This window comes from Sprattus sprattus (genome assembly GCF_963457725.1).
Source record: "Sprattus sprattus genome assembly, chromosome: 3".
Lineage (NCBI taxonomy): Eukaryota > Metazoa > Chordata > Actinopteri > Clupeiformes > Clupeidae > Sprattus > Sprattus sprattus.
This window is the reverse complement of record NC_137922.1, coordinates 37202363-37217362: the sequence shown is the minus strand read 5'-3', so window position 1 is coordinate 37217362 and position 15000 is coordinate 37202363. Positions and strand designations below refer to the sequence as shown.

Sequence of the window (15000 nt, the reverse complement as noted above, 5' to 3'; positions counted from 1 at the left end):
TTATGTGTGTGTGTCTATTACAGTCTTGTTTGCGCATGCATGTGTGTGTGTATGTGTGTTGGTGTATGTGTGTGTGTGTGAAGTTTGTGGAATGTTGAGCAGAAATGCGCAGTTGTCCTTGTAAAGCCAGGCCAACAGTCTGACTGAATGAAAGCCTCTGTGGTGGCTGTGTGTGTGTGTGTGTGTGTGTGTGTGTGTGTGTGTGTGTGTGTGTGTGTGTGTGTGTGTGTGTGTGTGTGTGTGTGTGTGTGTGTGTGTGAGTGTGTGTGTGTGTGTGCAATTATGTTTGTTTGTGTGTGTGTGTGTGTTTGTGTGTCTGTGGGTGTGTGGGTGTGTGTGTGTGTACTGTATTAACTCCTTAGAGAATATGTAAGAGCATCTTTGTCTGTGTCTGTTTGTTTGTTTGGGTTTTGCGTATTTGTGTGTGTTGTCAACAGAGTCATTTAACTTCTCTCCCACTGAATCCCAAAAGGGTTCAGGACACCTTGTAAATAGATGCCAACATCTTGGAAAACTACACAGAATGCCACCACCATCCAGGGATTGACTGTTAATAAGGACACATACCACCAGGACAGCTCTCATACCATTTGATCAAACTTCCCTAAACCTTACTGTGCAATTGTGCCCAGTAGAAGCAAAAATCTTTTTAAAAACATCTAAAAGCAACATTACAGGATTCTCTGCTAGCGTAGTGCAAAAACATGTTACCCATGTAGTGTGAGGATTCCCAGAATGTCTCCTAATCCCTGCACTCTTCTTCTCGCGGAAAGATGAGGCGGAAAATACACTCTGTTGAAGTTACATTAGCCTCTGATATTGTGCCATTCATATGGCTTAGATTTTAATGTAATCCATTGTGATGTTGTCTGGTCCACACGCTTCATACAGAGCGCCCTAGCGCTGTAATTAACCTTTATGACGGGCGGGGAAATGGAAACACTGTGTAGGACAAATCCAGGGTGACAGCGACATCCAAAGATCTGCCTAAGGAATAGGCAGCGTGGGCAGCATAGTAAGCCTGTGTTTAGCCGTTTACCAAATTATGCTGAAATGTTAAGCAGTGTGTTACTGATGCTGTGGAATGGTAAGCCAGCTAATGTCAGCTAATGCTAGCAAATTGCTCCTAGATAAATGCATCCTCAACGGAAGAAAAACATCCATCTATAATAGGTTAAATATGTTTTGCACTGGATCCAATGTAAATTAGGCGACCGAGCTAATGCAGTTTAAGTTCACGGAAGCTTACAAAATACTTGCTCTGACCTACTGGCTTGGCAGTCTTACTTTAATGAAGGGCAAGGCCCAAGTAAGGAAGTTGAAGTATGACCTGAAGACTCCAGGTTCAAGGTACAAAGCTAAGTATAGCACAGTAGAGTAGATGCGTTGTATTACTGTTTAAAGGTGCAGTCCCCAATTCGAATCCAATGCACTTTTTCTCAAATTCAATGAATTGCTCTCCACGGCCCTCTAGCTGTCCGTTCTGGCTCTCTAAATGGGAAACAAACATAGTGGCTCGGACCGGACGGGAGGGGTGTCATCTGACTGTAGAGCTCAAATATCAACAGCTCTTTACAAAACCAAAACCGAATCACGGACTGCATTTTCAAACAAGCCATTAATTGCACTCCAGCAGTCGTTGTGAACTAACCTTGTTTACACCCCCCAGGCATCAGTCTGACACCAATTGTGCCCCCATCCCCTCTCCCCCCTCCTCCACCACCAGACATGCATAAACAAATGCAGCTTTTTTCTTTGATTGACTTGAACAGATTATTTGTGAATGAATCAACTCTTAATGCTCCACTCTGATGCCATGGCCAACGAACACGCCTGGTATCTTCAATTTCACACTTTGGTAAGCACTGCTAACTCTCAGACAAATGATAGCCCATAGCCTACTTCCCTGTATCAGTGCTGTGTGGTAGGCTAACAATTGGATAAAAAACATTGGCCAATGCCTTCCTAAAGATATATTTATTTATATATAACTTCACAGTGTTACCTATGATTTCCCCATTGGTGAGTAAAATGACGGAGGTCTGACCTCGATGACTTCATTGCTGGTTATTGCCATGCACCCATCGTACATGCCACCCTTTCCGCAGTCTTTCTCCTAGAGTCCCACAACGTCTACTGAAAGCCCCCGTTGAGAAACCCTACACTACAGCATGTATAGAACTAGTGCGAGTAACTGTTATTTTGTGCTTATGAAAAATTGTGTACAGCTCTTTTGGGACAAAATTTTATATTAGTAGAAAAATTACCTGAAGCTCTACACCAAAATTGTCTAAGCAGAGTGTTGCCAATAACTAAATGAACATTCAGGATAGCCGTGCAGCCATGTTTGTCCATCTTGCTGTTGTCGGTAACTGAAAAATCCACAAACATATGTGGAAGCCATCACTTCCAGCAGGAAGCACCGTTGGTATGCAACTGAGTTAGTTCTGGAATGGTATCTGATCGGAAATGGTTTCATATTTACAGTAGCTTAACTTCTTCAGCTTGACAGCTGTCATTATTCGTTTATGGGAAAGAGGTGGGGGTGACTGTGTCTGAATATGTGTTTTCATATGTGTGTGTATATGTGTGTGTTTCTGTGTGTGTGTGTGTTGGGAAGGATGGGGGGGCAGTAGTAGAATGATGCTGCATGAATGTGATGCCCAGCGTGCCCAGAATAGCCGGCGTCTGTCACCTAACACACACACGGGGAGATGGGTTTACAGTGTGTCCAACCAGGGGGTCATCAGAGTCAGGTTTACCTCCAGGCATGACACTGGAACTCAGTCAAGCAGAGCAATCACTTCAGCAACACTAGGAGACAGCGGTCATGAGCAGAGGAGGAGGAGGGAGAGAATCAATACACTGAGAAATGAATGAATGCTGCAAGTCCTTTGCAATATGAAAAGTAGTCATCGTTTGTGCAAGGTGTGGGGTGTGTGTGTGCATGCATGTGTGTGTGTTTGTGTGTGTGTGTGTCTGTGTGTGTGGGTTTCTGACTCCTGTGAGTAAACAAACCAAATACCGTGGGAACGGAAAGGTGTGAGGTTGAGTGTCTCCTGTCTCTCTCACGCGCTCACTGAGTCTCTCTCGCTCCCTCTCTCAGTCTCCCTCTCTTTCTCTCTCTCTCAGTCTCTTGGTTTGCCGTCTCTGTCTCTACACTTGGCCCCAGGTCTAGACCAAAAGGAACCAAGGTTTTCCTCTAGAGTCAGCAAGAAATCAAACACGCAACCCCCTCCCCCCTCCCCCCCCCCCCCCCCCCACACACACACACACACACACACACACACACACACACACATACACACACACTCACACACACACACACAAACATACTCAGAGAGACAGAGAAACCTCACACACACAGACTGATGGTTTACTGATACACCCAAGCTCTTCCCACCATTCTCCCAACTATTTCATAACATTACCAAACACTTTCCCTTAGATTCTGTCATGGGCTCATACCAGCTATATCCACACTGCTTATACGTCTCCTCACAACGTATTGTACAGAGTTTATATGGGGATTGGAAAACCAGCACCATCCCCGTAATCCGTCTATTAAAGTCTTAATCCAGTAGTGTAACACCTTATCTGACATAGGTATTGCATTTAGTCTGCTCATACTGTTTGCTTCAACCCACACTACTCACAAATGTCAAGTCTAACAATACTTTAACAATTCATTCCATTCACATATCATGGAGATCTGTCAGTCTCATATGGGACAGCACCACCCATAGCAACAACAAATAACAAACAGCAATTAACAGTTAAAGGAGAGGGAAATATTGAGACAAATGACAGTAATAAAATAAAGTAATAAAGCTTCCAAATGATTTTTGCGCTGGCAAATGAAACTGTGACCGAAGCCCACAATACACAGAAGGTGGGCCACAATAATTATGCAGAGAGAAAATCAAATCTGCCATATTAAAATGGTATTGAGAATTATAAAATGGTATTGAGAAGAGCCTGTTAAACACCTTCACCCTACGTACTAGTCTTAATCTACACTTTCATCTCCTTTTCTGGATTGGAAAGTTTCTCTGAACTTGGAAAGGCTATCTATTTGAAGGCGATCAAAAGAGAATCTGTAATGTATCTTTTTAACAGCAGGTTAATAGGCTGATAGGACATGATATCCCCCTGAGGACTGTGAATGACATGCTGTTATATGATAGGGCTTATGACGTGACATGATAATTAATGTGGTACTGACATCTGTTATCATTTCACCGATATGACGGTGATATTCACCTGCAGTGTGAAATCAGAACAGTTGTCACAGCGCTAAAATGAGAAGGCAGCATTTCCAGGAAGATTGAGTTAGGTGCTCAGAGTTCAGCTCGGTTCAGCTTGGTTCAGTCGTCATTAGTTTCCCCGAGGGCAGTTTGGATGTAGCAACAGGAGATGGCGAAGACGAATGTAAGATTAAATAGCTGATTAAGACATACATGTCTACAATAGCTTCAGGCGTCACTGTGACGTGTGTGTTTGTGCTCAAGTCTTGCCTCAAGTTATAAATGCCTCCAGTGAAGTTCTATTACTTTAAAAAAAATAATAATAATAATAATTCTTAGAGCACAGGCCATCAATAAAGATATCTTTATTTTGTGTCAGAGCATGACATTGCCAAATATATCACAAAAATAAATCAATTTGGTTGCTTTTGTCTGCGCCAACTATGCTGTTGCTATGTTGTTGGTGTTTTCCGAGACAAGCCTGTTTGTTAGCTAGATAGCTTGCCAGTTTAATACCTCTTTAACAAAATTCTTAGAAATAAAGGTTTTTCACATGACTAAACAGATTTTCGCTGATTGGTTGGTGGAGTTCAGAAGCAGAGTGGTAGAGTGGCGGTTTCCCTAAAAAAAATAAGACTATTATTCCCCTGTCTCAGACTGTGGCAAAGTATCACTCATCACACCATAGCACTTTTCAAATCCCACTCATTTTTTCTACCCTGTGAATTTTTTTCCCTCTGTCTCATCCCCTCTTTCTGCCCTGAAAGCATGTAATTTATTATAAATACCAGAAAATGACTCTGAATAACTCACACGTACACCGTCTATTACACACAGACACACACACAAACAGTCTTATACACACACATGCTTGCATACACACACACACTCCGTGGTTTGGTAAATAAATAGGTCTCTGAGCTTTAGCGACACAGTGGCGGGGAGACATGAGGATTGTGGGAAAATTTCACCCTCAGACGCCTGCAGTAGACCCCTACACACACACAAACACACACACACACACACACATACACTCACCACTAGAACATTCATGACCTCAAACCCAGCAGCAGACCAGGTCTATAGTATACTGACTGTTCCCCACATATCTCAAAGGATAGAGAGAGAGAGAGAGAGAGAGAGGGTGGTGGTGGGGGGGGGGGGGGGGGGGGGAGACCACTGGAGTGGTGAATATGGAGATTGGAGGGGGGTCTCATTCATATTTTTGCTCCCAATGACAGCAAGCCAAACCCCATTAGTGAATCATAGAACACAAACACACACACACACGCACACAATTCCCCAGCACACTCCGGCGCCTGAGAGGGGGCTGACAGAGGGGGAGAGAGGAAGTCTACTGGTACAGGAAGATCCCCATCTAGTGACCGCAGCAATTGCAAACAAAACAACAGCACAAAACACGCCACAGCTAAAGCATGGGTTTGTGTGTGTGTGTGTCTGTGTGTGTGTGTGTGTGTGTGTGTGTGTGTGTGTGTGTGTGTGTGGGTGTGTGGTCTTGGGGTTTTATATGGACATTGCTCGTTAACCTTGAATACGATCAATTTAGGAAAAAGCAGCCTCTCTCAACCCCACATACCCAGTCTTATCTCTCTCCCGACTCCTCATTCCGTGACCCCTCTGGTCCTTGTCTGTCTCTCCCCTTGAACTTATGATGATTATAATGATGAACTGAGTGAACTGAAGTTGATAAGCACTATTACTACAGAAAACACAAGAAGAGAAACTGAGCTTGGCCTCTGCCGCTGACTGATACCCTGGCTGTACTCTCCAGAAACCCATGACATTTGTTTCGAGTGCAGGCTTCTGTCAGAAACTTGGACCTCCAGAGGTAGTGCGGAGTCAGTCCTCGTCTTATGAAATACGGAGCTCATAATCCCCCGCTGATGATGGATGAGTTTATGACTATAAATGAATGGCACCCACCCATAACTCACGGAGTCAGAGTCAGAGAGAGGACATGTGGCTTGGTTCTGTTTCTCAAACACTCTCACTTGGTTCAAACACTCACTCTTGGTTCTGTTTCTCAAACACTCTCTCTGAGTTCTGTTTCTCAAACACTCTCACTTGGTTCTGTTTCTCAAACACTCACTCTTGGTTCTGTTTCTCAAACACTCTCTCTTGGTTCTGTTTCTCAAACACTCACTCTTGGTTCTGTTTCTCAAACACTCACTCTTGGTTCTGTTTCTCAAACACTCACTCTTGGTTCTGTTTCTCAAACACTCTCTCTTGGTTCTGTTTCTCAAACACTCACTCTTGGTTCTGTTTCTCAAACACTCACTCTCTTGAAATCATCCGCAAAAGTTTGTCCTGAATGCTGATTAGCTGTAGCAGTGTTCAAAGTGGCACGTAGTTTTATGGAGCTGGTTATTATTTGTGGAGGGAAGTGAGTATCTCTTGAACTGGAGCCCGAGAGAGAAAATGATTTATTACCTGCAGAGAATTTCTATCCTCGGTTCCTGTTCAGAGACGGCGGACGCTTCTGTGCCATTGATGCAAATGTTAAATACATACCTGTCCAGGCTCTGATTAGATCCATTCTTTCCATGTTCACATATCTGCCTGTTTTGGTATGCTTCGGAGTCCTTTAGTGAACTTTGAGATGAATGGCCTTCTACAGAGAACAATTTGGGTAGGAAAGCTCCCAAATCAAAGGAACTGAAATGACTTGAGTTTGGAGAGATAAATAGTGTTCTCAATGCTCAGCTGAATTATGATTAGTTTTAAGTGTTCATGGCAACTAAAGCTTTTTATATTTGCTGTGTCTCTCCCTAAATTGGTGACTGTCACACATGCACAGATACACACACATAAACACACACACACACACACACACACACACACACACACACACACACACACATACACATACATGCACACACAAACACACGTACACAAACACAAACACACATACACACACACATGCACATGTACATGCATACATGCACGCACGCACACACACACACACACTCATATATACATGCACACACAGCCTCATTAGTGTAATTCACTCTGATGTTCTGATATGAGGTCAGCTGTGCTCGTTAGCACTGAGTGGAAATATACTCCTTTAAGTTTCATGTTTGATCTTTCACATATTTGCATGTGTGTGCCTGTGTATGGAGGCATTTTAAGGGTCTGTTCAGAGGATGTATATACTTTGCTACGCTACGTGTGTGTGTGGTGTAATTACTTTGTATATGCTGTGTGAGGTGTGTGCGAGATGATTGCAGGAGTTTTGAGGCTGAAATTAGAAACAGATCTGGCTTTTCAGACGAGATGCTGTGATGTCGTCACTATCGGCCTGTTACTACAGTGACTCTGCCCACCCCCACAAGACTGTCTCTGGTCTGTCTGTCTGCCACGTTCCAGCCCCTAACTGGCTACACACACACACACACACACACACACACACACACACACACACACACACACACAGTCACAGAATCATACATTGCGCATGCATGCTCAGTGGAAGTATTCGACTATTTTCATAAGATAAAGAAAGTGGGACAAACAGAAAGAGGGAAAGCCAGGACTAGAAAAAAAAGGATCTATCTGCCCATCTATCTATCTATTTGCCTGTCTTTCTTTCTAGATGCTGATTGATCTATCAATCAGTCTATCTTTCTTTTTATCTATGTATACCTATCTGCCAATCTATGCATATGTATAACTGTCAGTGAAATTCTATTGCTTTTACACATAAGTTGGTCTGGAGTCCCAGTGCTTTTTCCAGTCCTGAGAGGTGCTAATAGGCCTTAGTTCTCCATGAAGGCGTTTGTGGGCCTTTCAGTGCAGAGAGACTGAAGCCAGCTGGTGACTGAGGGCTGGTTCTGCCTGTGGGAGAGAGTCCAGCCCAGTCCAGCCAGGGGAGCCCACTTCTCCCAACTCACCTTTCCACGCCACCGCCTGGGGAAGCCCACTGGCCTTGGCTCTCCCTCCCCAGCCTTGATGAAGACCAATCTCAGCACCACACACGCCGCCAGTTCCCCCAATCACTCACCCCCTCCTCCCCTCCCCTCTCTCTCTCACCTCGACGCTCTGCTGACAAGAACAGCAGCCCCTCATCCATTGCCATGTGATGTCCTTTCAGCCAAACCAGCGGCGTGCATGTCAAAGGCTCTTGAAACCAAAACAGTACATTCCTCTCTGCAGTCTCGCTGCTTTCCACAGGCACAAGGAGTCAGTCTGAGGAGAGCCATCAATCTCAGATCACCGATGTCTCATTTTAGCCACATGCAGTGAAATGAAAGGAATTTGCCATAGCCTATGATAGATATATTTTCCTCAAAGTGCTGTCATTGCTTCATGACCTGAGCCTTCATTAAATGCATTGCCATAAAACTAGAATATGTGGAGCAGCGACAGTGGTATTTTGAGGAAAGTAACCAGTTGGAGATGAAATGCTGACCTGGTCATTTGTGCTGATCCATAACTCATTTTAAGCAATTAGAATTCTCTCTGTCTCTCCCTCTGTGTGTGTGTGTGTTTTTTTTTGTGTGTGTGTTTGTGTGTTTATGTATGAGAGTGTGTTGGTTTTTGTGTGTGTGTGAGTGTCTGTAGACTGCAAGGGCTGTCACTGTTTAGAAACGTGGCAATTTTAAGAAAAGTTGTGAAGAAATTCAATACAGAATCCCACACCCATATTAAGCCAGCACTAACCACACACATAAAACCTTCTCTTTTTCTGAGACACACAGACACACATTTTTAGGAACACAGTCAAGTATGCTTACAGACATCCACTCTTTTTCAGAAAAAGGAGAGCATGCACACACACTAACGTATACACACCTACAAACACACAGACCCACCAGTGGTGGCTGGCAGGGCGTAGTGTGGCAATGACATCATCATTTGGATGACAGCACGTCTTCTTACCCCATTATCCTGATTGGATGTGGCTCCGACGCTAGGATTTATGGGTAATATTTCAGTCCCTCACTCTACAAACCGCAGCCTATGGGAGGGTCTTTAAACAAGCTGAAGACATACACATATAAACACACACACAATCACATACTTGCAGGGACTCACACACACACACATACACATGTAAACACACACATACACAATCACATACTCGCAGACACACACACACAGACACACACACACACACACACACACACACACATACATGCATATATAAACACACACATACACAATCACATACTTGCAGGGACACTTACCCACATACACACACACATATACACAATGACATACTCGCAGGGACACACACACACACACACATCGTCCATGCGCACATACTCAGTCAAAGAGAACTAGGTGAATATGAGCCAAGAGTAATGCCTACAAAACAAACATTAATTTTAATTCCATCAATGGAAGATTAATAATTGTATTAATTGAATGTAATATATTTTGCATACACGTGTGTGTATGTGTGTGTGTGTGTGTATTGTGTCTGTGTGTGAGAACGAGAGCGCTGTTAAAAGCCCTGTTAACTGTGTCTGTCTCTCATTGAGCTGGAAAAAGAATTATAGCAGTCTGTGTCCTTCTTCACATGCCACCTCACACGCCTCTCTTCATCACTCTCTCCATTTCTGGTCTCCTTTCTCTTTCTCTCCATCTGTCTCTCTATCCCTCTCTTTCTCTCTGTTTTAACAGGCCGAAGTTGTGATCTCATTTAGACAAGCAGTACTGAGGAGAACCCTTCCAAGTCCTCTGCTCCTTTTGAGTGCCGCTAGAGCCGTTCTGTCCTGTTCCCTTTGTTTCCATTATGCTGGGTTCTAGTTCTGAGTGGTTTTGTTCTGACATTTGTTCCATTATGCTGTGTTCTAGTTCTGAGTGGTTCTGTTCTGACATTTGTTCCATTATGCTGTGTTCTAGTTCTGAGTGGTTCTTTTCTGACATTTGTTCCATTATGCTGTGTTCTAGTTCTGAGTGGTTCTTTTCTGACATTTGTTCCATTATGCTGTGTTCTAGTTCTGAGTGGTTCTGTTCTGACATTTGTTCTGCGCTAGGCTGCTCTCCTAGAAGATTTGGAAAGGACTATTATCAGGGAAAGCTCTGTTGTTGTCAAATGTGAGCTCCGCTTGAGTGGCATTTCCAAAGACAAGTGAAAAAAGACCCTTCAAAGAATATTGACTGCTCTTGTCACTCTCTGCTGTGGCTTTGGAAAAACCTGCACAGTTATGTCCTCTATCCGAGGTACATGGTTTTGTGTTTGTTTGTTTGTTTGTTTGTGTGTTTGTGTGTTTGTCCCCAGGCCTGTTTGTTCTGGAATAATTGCAAGGATTTGTTGATGACATTGTGTTAGACAGCACAGCAGCGAGCCCTATGGGGATTCAGTAGCTAGCGAGTCTCTGTACAGGGAGTCTCTATACAGGGAGAAAGAGAGAGAGAGAGAGAGATGGAAGCAGGGAGGGAAAGAGAGAGAGAGGGAGCGTGTGTGTATGACCTCAGGTATATATTATTAGCCCTAGTTGAGTGACAGCCGCTGAGTCTACCCCCCCATGTTGCAGTGCTGCAAGGGACAGTGGGAAATGATGGCAGGGCCGCTGGTCATCTCACGGGATCATCACTTAGGGCCTCGCCATGGTTACGCCCGTGGAGAGCATCTTTGATTGGTCCGCCCAGTCTGTTGGGGGTCATTTGCCCATTTCTCTCAGGAATTGTTTGCAACATTACAATTTTAATCGCATGCCAAACCAACGCTCCCCAGACACTCTGTGTGGGTACAAGCATGTGTGTGAGTGGGTGCGTGGGTGCGTGGGTGCGTGGGTGCGTGTGTGCGTGTGTGTGTGTGTGTGTGTGTGTGTGTGTGTGTGTGTGTGTGTGTGTGTGTGTGTGTGTGTGTGTGTGTGTGAATATCTGTCCATGAGACAGGGATGAGCTGTGTGTTACATTTTAGGAATAGGTTTGTTCCTTTCCTTCTCTTAACCCTTTTTATTTCGGTGGGTCTTTCCATAGATTATTTATCTTGAGGAACCTGGAGTGTCTTTGTGTATGTCTACTCTACGTCTACTATTTATTAATTCTTCTCACGCTCTGACAACCCATGGCCTTCTTTCTGTGTGTGTGTGTGTGTGTGTGTGTGTGTGTGTGTGTGTGTGTGTGTGTGTGTCTGTGTGTGTGTGTGTGTGTGTGTGTGTGTGTGTGTGTGTGTGCGCATGTGTGTGTGTGTGTGTGTGTGTGTGTGTGTGTGTGTGTGTGTGTGTGTGTGTGTGTGTGTGTGTGTGTGTGTGTGTGTGTGTGTGTGTGTGTGTGTGTGGCAGGTAGGGATTCCGTATTGCCCAATCTAGGTGCGTGTGTTCCAGCTCTAGAAAAACAAAGCACTTTCCACCCCATGCCCTAATCAGGGCAAGCCACTTACAGTGCGCCATAAAAACCCAGACCAGACCAGTGTCCCCACAGACCTGCAACTAAACCACATCATTACACACACACAACCACATTACACACACACACACACACACACACACAACCACATTATAGCAGGACCTCACCACTGACACGTCATGCCGTCCTCCTGTCAGCACCATTGACAACGCTGGATTTGGTCCGGGGCTGAGTCACACACGTCTATTGTCAGGGTAATGCCCAGAAAAGCAGCAGGATTAGTCAAAGTGTGTGTGTGGCTAACCTCACTTACCTAACGCCCGAGGAGCGCTACCTGCCCCCACACTGTCAGTCTCCCTCCCACTCTCTCCGTCTCTTTTTAATGGTACATCACTCCATCACAGCTGGCCGTCTTGATTAGTGGAGTAGCCTCATCTTACTACGGTGGACATGTGTGATGAGCGTGATTACACACACATTTACCCGTGAACACACCCGTATATGCACACACACACACACACACACACACACACACACGTGCGCGCACAGCACTCACAGCCTTTGGCCTTTCTCTTTTCTCTACATTGTGACAGTAATTAGCATTCGGTACCCTCTACACCCCTCCCTTTCCCTACATTTCTCTCTCTTTCTCTCTCTCTCTCCCTCTCTCTCACCCCTTCCCTCTCCCTGCCGCTTGCTCTCTCTCTCACTCTGTTAGAGAAGCTTATCGCCTGGCAACCGCAGTTAAAGTCCAACAGCTCGGCGGCAGGATTTGAGCGTGCTCAGTAGCCAAAAGCACAGGTCCAGGGAAGAAACGCAGTGATTGGAAAAAGAAGGAGAGAGGGAGGGAGAGCGGGGAAAGGGAGAGCGGAGAACAGGTGAAACGTCTCAGCAGTGGAACAGGTGCTTCGCTGAGTATGGAGTGAGCGCAGCTAAAGAGAGAGAGAGAGAGACTGAGAGACTGAGAGAGGGCGGAAGGAGCGGAATTCTCTAGCTTTTCTACAGGTATGTGTCTCAGTTTCATATATCATACTTTTGCTGATGGAGGCCAAAGTGTGCTTTGACCGTCATGTACTCTGTATTTGTAAGACATACATTTCTCAAATGTGTGTGTGTGTGTGTGTGTGTGTGTGTGTGTGTGTGTGTGTGTGTGTGTGTGTGTGTGTGTGTGTGTGTGTGTGTGTGTGCGTGCGTGCGTGCGTGCGTGCGTGCGTGCGTGCGTGCGTGTGTGCGTGTGTGTGTGTGTTTTCGTGCAAAGACTGGGGGGAAAAGAAGGCATGCAGTGTGTTTGTGTGTGTGTGTATGTACTGTGCTGACTATTTCTACTCAGCGGCTCACCTGACGCACCTGATTTTCACCTAGATGGATAGGTGGGCTGGAGAGGTGGGGGGGGGGGGGGGCAGGGGGGGTCTTGTGGGCAATGGTCATTCATCTGATGGAGAGTGGTGTGCTTTGGAGCCTCTGCTCAAATGTGTTTGCCTTATTAGTGTCAAGTGCTGTTATATTTCAAAAGTGTCATTTTGGAAAAACTAATTATAGATGTAAAGGCAGCAGATGCGCACACACACACACACACACACACACACACACACACATTCACATTCTTCAGCTCAAGTATGCATGAACACACACTCATATACAAACACACACACACACACACACACACACACACACACACACACACACACACACAGGGTATGACATTTTAATGTGTATGAAGACCAGGAGCTTTTCATCCTGTCGGCTCAGCAGCAGGAGAGGAAGAGCCTGTAGCGTACCTGCCCTTTAAACACACACACACACACACGTGCACGCACACACACACACACACACACACACACACACACACGTGCACGGACACACACACACACACACACACACACACACACGTGCACGCACACACACACACACACACACACACACACACACACACGTGCACGCACACACACACACACACACACACCTCTCACACACACACACACACACACCGAACACACACACACACACACACACACACCTCACACACACCTCACACACACACACACACACACACACACACACACACACACACACACACACACACACACACACACACACACACACACACACACACACCTCTCACACACACACACACACCGAACACACACACACACACACACACACACCTCACACACACCTCACACACACACACACACACACACACACACACACACACACACACACACACACACACACACACACACGCACACACGCACGCACGCACGCACGCACGCACGCACGCACGCACGCACGCGTGCGCGTGCGCGCGCGCGCGCACACACACGCGCGCGCGCGCGTGTGTGTATGTGCAGAGTGACTTTCATGGAAACACACATTTGTCTCCTCAGTTGTTTCACACTCATAAAGGTCAACTGCAAATGCAAGCGTTATGAAGAACTGTTATTTTCTTGCCAAGCGGGGATGTGTTGGCTGGACCCCTTTCTTCCAGGCTTCCTCCGTTTACCACATCTGGTTGTTTGATTTACCTGATGAATGTTTGTTTGTTTGTTTGTTTTCTAGAGTCTGGGCTCTGCAGACAGGAAGGAGTCCAATCAGAGAAGGTAAGATTGCTCTACCCTCTCTCTATCGCTCAAATGTGTGTGTGTGTGTGTGTGTGTGTGTGTGTGTGTGTGTGTATGTGTGTGTGAGCTGGGGTCTCTGACACTGTATGGTGATGATGAGCAGATGGGTTTGTGACATAGGTGTGGATTGGAGGATAGATGCAGAGTGGAGCCCAACTGAGGAGTTTGGCATGGAGGTGGCACACTGTGCCCTCATGAAGAGTAGGGCATGGAGGTGGCACACTGTGCCCTCATGAAGAGTAGGGCATGGAGGTGGCACACGTGCCCTCATGAAGAGTAGGGCATGGAGGTGGCACACGTGCCCTCATGAAGAGTAGGGCATGGAGGTGGCACACTGTGCCCTCATGAAGAGTAGGGCATGGAGGTGGCACACTGTGCCCTCATGAAGAGTAGGGCATGGAGGTGGCACAGGCTGCCCTCATGAAGAGTAGGGCATGGAAGTGGCACACTGTGCCCTCATGAGTGTTGGGGTTAATCTTCAGTGGGAGTCTGGCTGCAGCCTGCCTGCCTGAGCCTCCCCTCCCCCGACAAGCCATCTATCCTATTCTACTCCTTCATCTGGTTCAATGAGATTGTCTCAGCGTGCGGTTATGGCACTCGAGATATCAGCATGTGTGTGTCGCACCATTGCTTTTTCCCACCTCCTGCCCTCACTCTGCAAAAGGAGTTGATGCCTCGTTTGACCTCAATCAGAGTCTCCCCTGTGGACCCCCATAGGTGGACGGCGGGAGGCTGGGTCAGACTGTCTCCACACGCATCCAGCTCGCATCCTTTCCCCGGCCGACCGGCGAGCTGATTGGGGAGAGCCT

At 46.0% G+C, this 15000-nt stretch overlaps 1 long non-coding RNA gene across 1 annotated transcript in view; it reads left to right on the top strand.

Annotated features, from left to right (window-relative positions):
* Nucleotides 1-15000, top strand: part of LOC308363194 — a 54506-nt gene that overhangs the window by 12041 nt on the left and 27465 nt on the right. The window contains exon 2 of the long non-coding RNA XR_013968597.1: nucleotides 14130-14170. This is a non-coding gene — a long non-coding RNA (uncharacterized lncRNA). The remainder of the gene's footprint in view (nucleotides 1-14129; nucleotides 14171-15000) is intronic.